This window comes from Vespa velutina, chromosome 4 (assembly GCF_912470025.1).
Source record: "Vespa velutina chromosome 4, iVesVel2.1, whole genome shotgun sequence".
Taxonomy (NCBI): domain Eukaryota; kingdom Metazoa; phylum Arthropoda; class Insecta; order Hymenoptera; family Vespidae; genus Vespa; species Vespa velutina.
This window is the reverse complement of record NC_062191.1, coordinates 6754417-6761515: the sequence shown is the minus strand read 5'-3', so window position 1 is coordinate 6761515 and position 7099 is coordinate 6754417. Positions and strand designations below refer to the sequence as shown.

Below are 7099 nucleotides of genomic sequence, written 5' to 3'. Positions count from 1 at the left end.
CTATCCGCGTTCTTACAAGGACGTTTATGTCGTCAGGTTAAACCTCGAGGATGATTAAGAATTTTGCTTCCTTTCTAAGATATTCGAAAAAAAATATATGGTAGACATTTCCGATACGAACAAAGTCTCTCATCTTGTAATTTAATATTCATTAAAGTAGCTTGTAATTCAATATTTGCCAAAGAAGCAAATATACGATTTTTGGTCCGTTGGAATATTTATTACTCTTTTGGAAATATTGTCCTAAAATAATAAGTGTTTGTGATTTATTTAACTCGAATATTTTTTTATATTCTTTGTATGTAGACATATCGTTGTTTTTAAATTGGAACAATGCTTCTTAGTTTTCGCAGTGCAAACAAAAGACAATTTTTCCATTTTTCCCTTTGTATGCGAAGAAGGAAAATCTCCAAAGTTGCCATCCTTAGGTAAAATCTACAAAAAAAGAGGATAAAATGATGTTAAGCATGAAAAATATCGGAAAAGGGACATTTTTCGTTTGTTTGCTCTATTTGAACGGTTGGATAGCGGATACTTTGGTTGAAAGGACAGGCCGAAAACTCAGAAAAATCAATTCGTACCCCCTGCCTGTTTCGTAACCATGAATCTCGTCTTTCAAAAAAGACAGCTTTTGTAACATTATTTCTCTTAGTCCTGTGTTGGCGCATGTCCATAACCGAAACCGGAGAGAACCTGCCATTGACGTCCTGTGACGACAACGACGACAACGAAGACAACGAACAGGGCGAGGACTAAGCTTTCCAGGGGATCCCATGCAGCATCACGCTGAGCAAAGCGTGGTGCTTCATAAATCTTTGGTGTGTTTTTACGTATCTGACCCCTATGCGACCATTCCATTATTAGATGCAGCTTTCAAGCTTACTCCGCAAGAATTTCACGAAACCACACGGTGAGCAAGCAAAGCCACTCCTCTTCAACCATACTTTGACATATATTGACCGACCACGTGTCCCTCACGGATTTTTCTTCTTTCCATTCCGACCAAATCAAATTTATCATCTAGCATCAGCAGCTTCCAATGTTCCATCCGTGCCTTCTATTCTGATCTATTATTCGCCATTTCGCTTCGAGTCCAGTCACGAGATGCGAGTGGTTAGTTTTCAGGAGATTGGACAAACCGTTCCAAATGTGTACGGCCATGGACTCAGAAAGAAAGCGATATTTATGTTTTCCAGATCGTAAATCACGTCGAACTACCCCGACAGATGTGGGTTCTCGAAATTATTACATTTTTCAGCGAATCTATTACTAATAGATTTAGATCTATACGTCACCTAGAGCTTTCTTAATAACACATTCTTTTGACAAATGACCTTCTGTCGAGAACATTAAAATTTATGAGATGCCCAAAATTACAATCGGAATAATATTAAAGAATTATTGTATCGGCGGCCTAGTATAATCTTATTTTCAAAAAAAAGAAACAAACGTCAAAAAAATTCACGAAGAAGGGAGGAAGAGAGAGACAGAGACAGAGAGAGAGAGAGAGAGAGAGAGAAAGAGAGTACGAACGATATAGTGGCTTTGCAGTCGTTCCGTGCGGCTCTTAAACGCGAGGCAGCAAATCATTGTCGGGGTCAGAAACGAGCTGCGTGAAAAATTGCCGGTGCTTCCAGAGAAAACCAATAACGCCCCGCCACATCAAACGCGATTCCGGGAAATCATTACCCGGTCTACGCCCAAGGCTTACACATACGGCGTACCGTTTAAACGCTGCTGGAAGTCGGAGCTTGGAAGTTGGCGCTGCGATCGGTGCGGTGCCAACGTGGCATTGTCGCGGTGCTGCCGCGGCTTTTTCGCGGCTCCGTCGCGGCTTCGTCGCGGTTCGGTCGTGGCGCTGCTATCGCAGTTGTCTTCCCTCTTTCTCTCCCGAGCGCTGCCCCCACGACGTGAGTAACGTCCCGAGTAATATTACGATGACAGTAATTGCTGCTTTGATCAATGCAGATACAGCCGCGCGTAGGCAGCCTGTCACGCCACTGGGATTCAACGCGAACCTTTCCGGCGTTGTGTTGCGGATAGTCGCCGTAGGCGGATGTATTGCCTACGTGCCTACGACTCTCTTACGCGGATTCGTCGCTCCTCTTCCTTTCGTTATTCGTTATCCGTTATATGTATAGGTATCTATATGCATGTATATGTTGCACGCGGAACGTCGAGAAATAATCGAGCTTCCTGCGTAACGGATTTAACTTCGAAGACAAATACACGAACGACGAAGACACGAACGCGTTAACGACGATGCCACGATCCATCACCTGTCGCGTCGCTTTCCACTTTTTTTCTTTCCTCGTCGGCCATCTTTGCCTTCCAATACATGCTCGACTCCAAGAGGTGTCTTAAGAAAGTGGTAAACGTTTGGCTCTCGACGACTTCGTTAAGAAGATTAGGTAGCTAATCTCTTAAGAAAGAGATCAAGGATGATGATTTTATTGCGATCCTCTTTCTCGCCTCACCTTTTCCCCTTCCTCCATCGAATAAAAAATCCGACGCATCGTTTCATCGCCAAATTATCTTGGCAACGAACTATGAGATTAAGAACGGCGTTATAATATTATAGTTATACATTCCAGGCACATTTCGCTCGTAAAGTTCGTTAAAACGACGGCTGCTACGCGCAAGGATCGCATAAAGTACGTTTCAAACGGAAGACACGGTGACCCAACGGTCGACATAAATATCGGAGAATCGTAAAGTCGAGGTGTCATGCAATGGCGCAACGGCTCACGATGGATGAGAACCGTCGGACTTCTATTAGCGATCGGCGATCGACGAACTCCACCAGACAGCTCTAGCGAGAAAAAAAAGAGAAAGAGAGAGAGAGACAGAGAGAGAGAGAGCGTGTATTTGTACGTGTGCGTGCGTGCGTGCACTTTGTGAGAGTCGTCCTAGCAGGAGACCAAGAACCATCCTCCTCCCTTCTTCTCCCCCTTTTTTCCTTCTCTCTCTCCACTGTTACGGAGACTTTTATTTGTGGTGGAATAAATAAAAATTTACGAGCAATTTACGGAGGGTCCTCCGTCAGGTCAGGGGGATCCATCAATTTACTCCGAAGTGCTCGTTTGGCGCGCGGGCTACAAAATCGTCGACGAAGTTCTCTTTATGAAGCTAGAATAGATTAATGCTCTCGTTTGTTCGGTAATGGCCCCGATAAATTATCTTAATAGCTCGAGGCGGCTATAAATATATTCCACGGTTCCTGCGCTCTTACGCTTGTTTTCCTGCTACATCGACTTCTCTCTGCGCGCCGTCGAACTGCCATGTTTTCCGTGTCACTGATACCATGAGGCACTCAGCGGTGAAGGGAAGAGAGAAGGGCGACGAGAGGATAAGAAAAAGAAGGAAAAGAAAGATAGAAGAAAAAAAGTAGAATGGAGGTATAAGAACGATGCGACTCGATGCACTATCCTCGCGGCTTTCGTGTAAAGCTACGCTGCTCGCTAATGTTCGATATTATTCAAATTTTCTTTCCGACCGGTGTTTCGTACGTAACGGATCGCTTTAATCTAGTCTCAGTGATCTTTCTGAATGTTATTTATGGTTCCGGAACGTAGAAAGCGTTATTGCGTGCAAGGCACGCGTTTGCCAATATCTAAGTGACCTCACTGCCGATACTCTTTTGTTCTTTCTAACCGAAGGTCGATACCGTTCGAATCGCACTTTCTCATTGATCTTCCAAACTCTCTTCGAAGGACCTTCATAAATTATTCTCTTTTAAAAGAAATTCTTCTTTTCTCGATCGCTATTATTTTTCATTTAAACGACTTTCATTGTAACATAACGAAATCGAGCTCGTAAAAAATTTCTCAAATCTATGTGTATACTTTATACGTTTTATTATTAAATGCAAACTGAATAAGAAATGAAAGAAAATGACGACGGCGATGATATCAGCTGTAGGAAATATAACGAGCGGAAAAATATCGTGATGACGTGACGCGAACGCTGCATAAATTTGATGGAATATTCCTATAATTGCATCGGAATGGAGACATTAAGAGGATTGTAAAAAACTAGGTAGGATCGTAAGTTTATATACGCACGAAGAAAATTTCATATCTATCGTGATATTATGGAAAAAAGAAATTTATATAAATTGCAACTGCGATATAAGGTAAGCTATTACGACAGATTAATACGTCGGTAACGTTAAACGGTGACTGAGCTATCGGTATGAAAAATAATATAAAACGTGAATGCCAATGAATATTCGAAATAAAACTCGTGGAGCAACTGAAAGAAGGAAAAGAAAGAAAAAAAAAAAAAAAAGGAAAAAAAAAATATCATTAGCGCATAAAGTCTGCGTAACTATTTTCTATCTCTTCTCATCTATCTCGAATCAAATGTAACTCTTTATAAATAAATTTTCTTTTCTTTTTAAAAATGATCATCTCGACATTTATTTCTACGGTAATCGTTACTTGCTTTTGAAAATAGAAGCCGATGAAGTCGCGTAAAAGGGGAAAAGAAGAATAACTACGAGCGCACTAAAACGAAGAGGTATTCAAGAGTCTGTAATGTTCTCAGAAACGGTACTGAATTTCTGGGAAGGAGACCTTATCTAGCAAGCACAGATAGCAGCCAATAACGACAACGACGAAGACGACAACGAGGTTGAGGTGAAGGAGAATGAAGAGGAAAAGAAAAATACAACGACAGAAACGCAAAAAGTTACATGTGTTAGAAGGCACACCGACTAATAGTGCAAGAGGTCTTATTCCGATGAGAATATATGAAGCGACACGAAGGGAAACAAGCGAAACTTGGTTGTTCTCTGACTGCACTATAAAATACATCGTAAAAGGGAAGAAAAAAACTGGACAAAAGTGAAAAGACGGATCGAAAGGACAAATGAGAAGTGTCTCTCTTGCGAGAATGTCCATAGTTATCCAAAACGAACGGGTCGAGTGAGTATCGGTCAATCTTTATTATTCTCGCAAATTATTTTCTTTTTAATATTTAAACTTAAATAAGTGCAAATATTTTTAGCCGACACTATGTTGACAGTTTCGACTTCGTGAAACTCTCAGCACTATTTCTATAGAACTATTGGACGTATAATCATAAATTTTATAGGAACCGGTCCGCGAATTTATTTTCTGTCTTTTAAACTTCTTAAATATGGAAGAACGAAGGACACGTTTCTACTATATTATTTAATGATATACAAAAAAGAGAGAGAGAGAAAGAGAGAGAGAATTCGTAAGTGAATGGAACGATCGTAGATAAAAAAAAAAAAAAAAAAGTTTTGAAAAAGTCACTAAAATAATCATGCAAATTTTAATCGAATTATTTGATTTTATATAATTTATGCGACATCTACGTTGTTTCGAATTCGACTCGACAAATTTTACTGAAATACATAAAAAAGCATTTCTATATGATATTCGATAACGTACGAACGCACATGATTTCTAAAATGATTCCACACATCTTCAATTTTATCGCATCTCCATCTTCTTACTTTTCTTTTTCGCTCGTGTAATTTCATCGGGACTTCGCCGGTTACGGTACTTGTGAGTCATTACCGACGCGTCATAAACATCGAAATGCGTTTCGAATGGGAGAACGATATACGAATGCAGTGTAAATGCGTTTCATCTTTTGCATCGACATGAAATGAAAAGAAAGGGAAAGGAAAAAGGGAAAGATGAAGAGAAATCGGCGAGAAAAAGGGATTACATTGAGAATATATTTCCTTTTAAATTATTCGAAATTGATTTCTGTCTCGCCTTTTCTTTTTTTCGTTCTCTCTTTTTCCCTGTATCTCTCTCTCTCTCTCTCTCTCCCTCTCTCTCTCTCTCTCTCTCTCTCACTTTTAACGGATCGAATGAAAATATCCTCGAGGCTACATGGAGATGCCGAGAAACGGCAGCTCAGACATACGCCTGGTATTTGGCAGAAATTAGGTTGGTAATGCCTCAGCGACCGGTCTCAGCAGCACTTAACGCCGTAAAGCTGTTTGATGGCATCGCTATCACCCCTAACCGTTCCTAACAGTCCAACGCACACTTCACACTGCGCCCGGGCTCTGACACTGCAACCGTGAGTTATTCACTTAATGCGGCCATTACGCGCTCCTCGATGGTGCTTCATCCTGATTTACTTGACAAGCATTTATTGCTTCTATCTCGGCTAGCAATATTAAACCCTCTGCTCGCGTTTCCTACGTTCATATATACATAGGTATATCCTACGTATCTACGTGTTACGTAGAATGCGTTCTCTTATGCGTATTCTACGCACATGTATGTGTAAGGGAGCGGGTGTGTACAGGCGATATCACGACGACGATGGTAAGAGCTCCGCGGCATGATCGATGACCAACATACTTACATAGAGACGCTTCGAGAAACCCATCGACTTCGTTCCTTTCGCTAGCCACCACGAAACGGAATCTTATAAATTGTACCTATGGGTTAACGTATAAACCTACGTTACAGACTATACGGATTAAAATAAGTTAACATGTTCACTTCGAATAATTTTAGAGTATGATATCGAATAAATATATCTATTATTTTGAACTTTGTAATTATGTTAAATAAATTTTCATTCAAAATGAAATAAAAATTTTTATTATTTTCATCAATATGATAATTCCTTATTGCTAAAGTTTTTCAAGTTTATTGCTGGAAATTTCATCTTAAAAACGTTTCGACTTTGAGATCTCTTATTTTTTATTCGGGAAATATCAATACTCGTGTTTTCTTGTTTAACGTGCTCGTACTGATCGTCTATACGTCTGTTAGATCTATTAAATTCAATGTCGTATAATAAATATCACGCTATTATCCTCAATTGTACTTGGCATCGCACGAATATTCAGTTTCCTACGATACTTGAAAATATCATGAAAGACGTCTTTGTTGATACGATATAGTCTATATAAATACGATGTGTTTTTCTTTTGAAACGAGTATCTCCATTTCGAAACAAAGTTTATAAACATTTTTGAAATATCATACTCATCTTCTCTCTCTCTCTCTCTCTCTCTCTCTCTTTCTCACTTTCTATATATATATATATATATATATATATATATATATATATATATATCTTTCTATCAAAGGTCATA

At 39.6% G+C, this 7099-nt stretch overlaps 1 long non-coding RNA gene across 1 annotated transcript; it reads right to left on the bottom strand.

The window, feature by feature from the left end:
• Window positions 1-236: 236 nt before the first annotated feature.
• LOC124948527 lies at window positions 237-4344 on the bottom strand. The gene is made up of 2 exons (XR_007100765.1): window positions 1725-4344; window positions 237-435 (listed from the first exon to the last, which is right to left on the bottom strand). It is a non-coding gene; the product is annotated as an uncharacterized LOC124948527 (long non-coding RNA).
• Between the last annotated feature and the right edge of the window lie 2755 nt (window positions 4345-7099).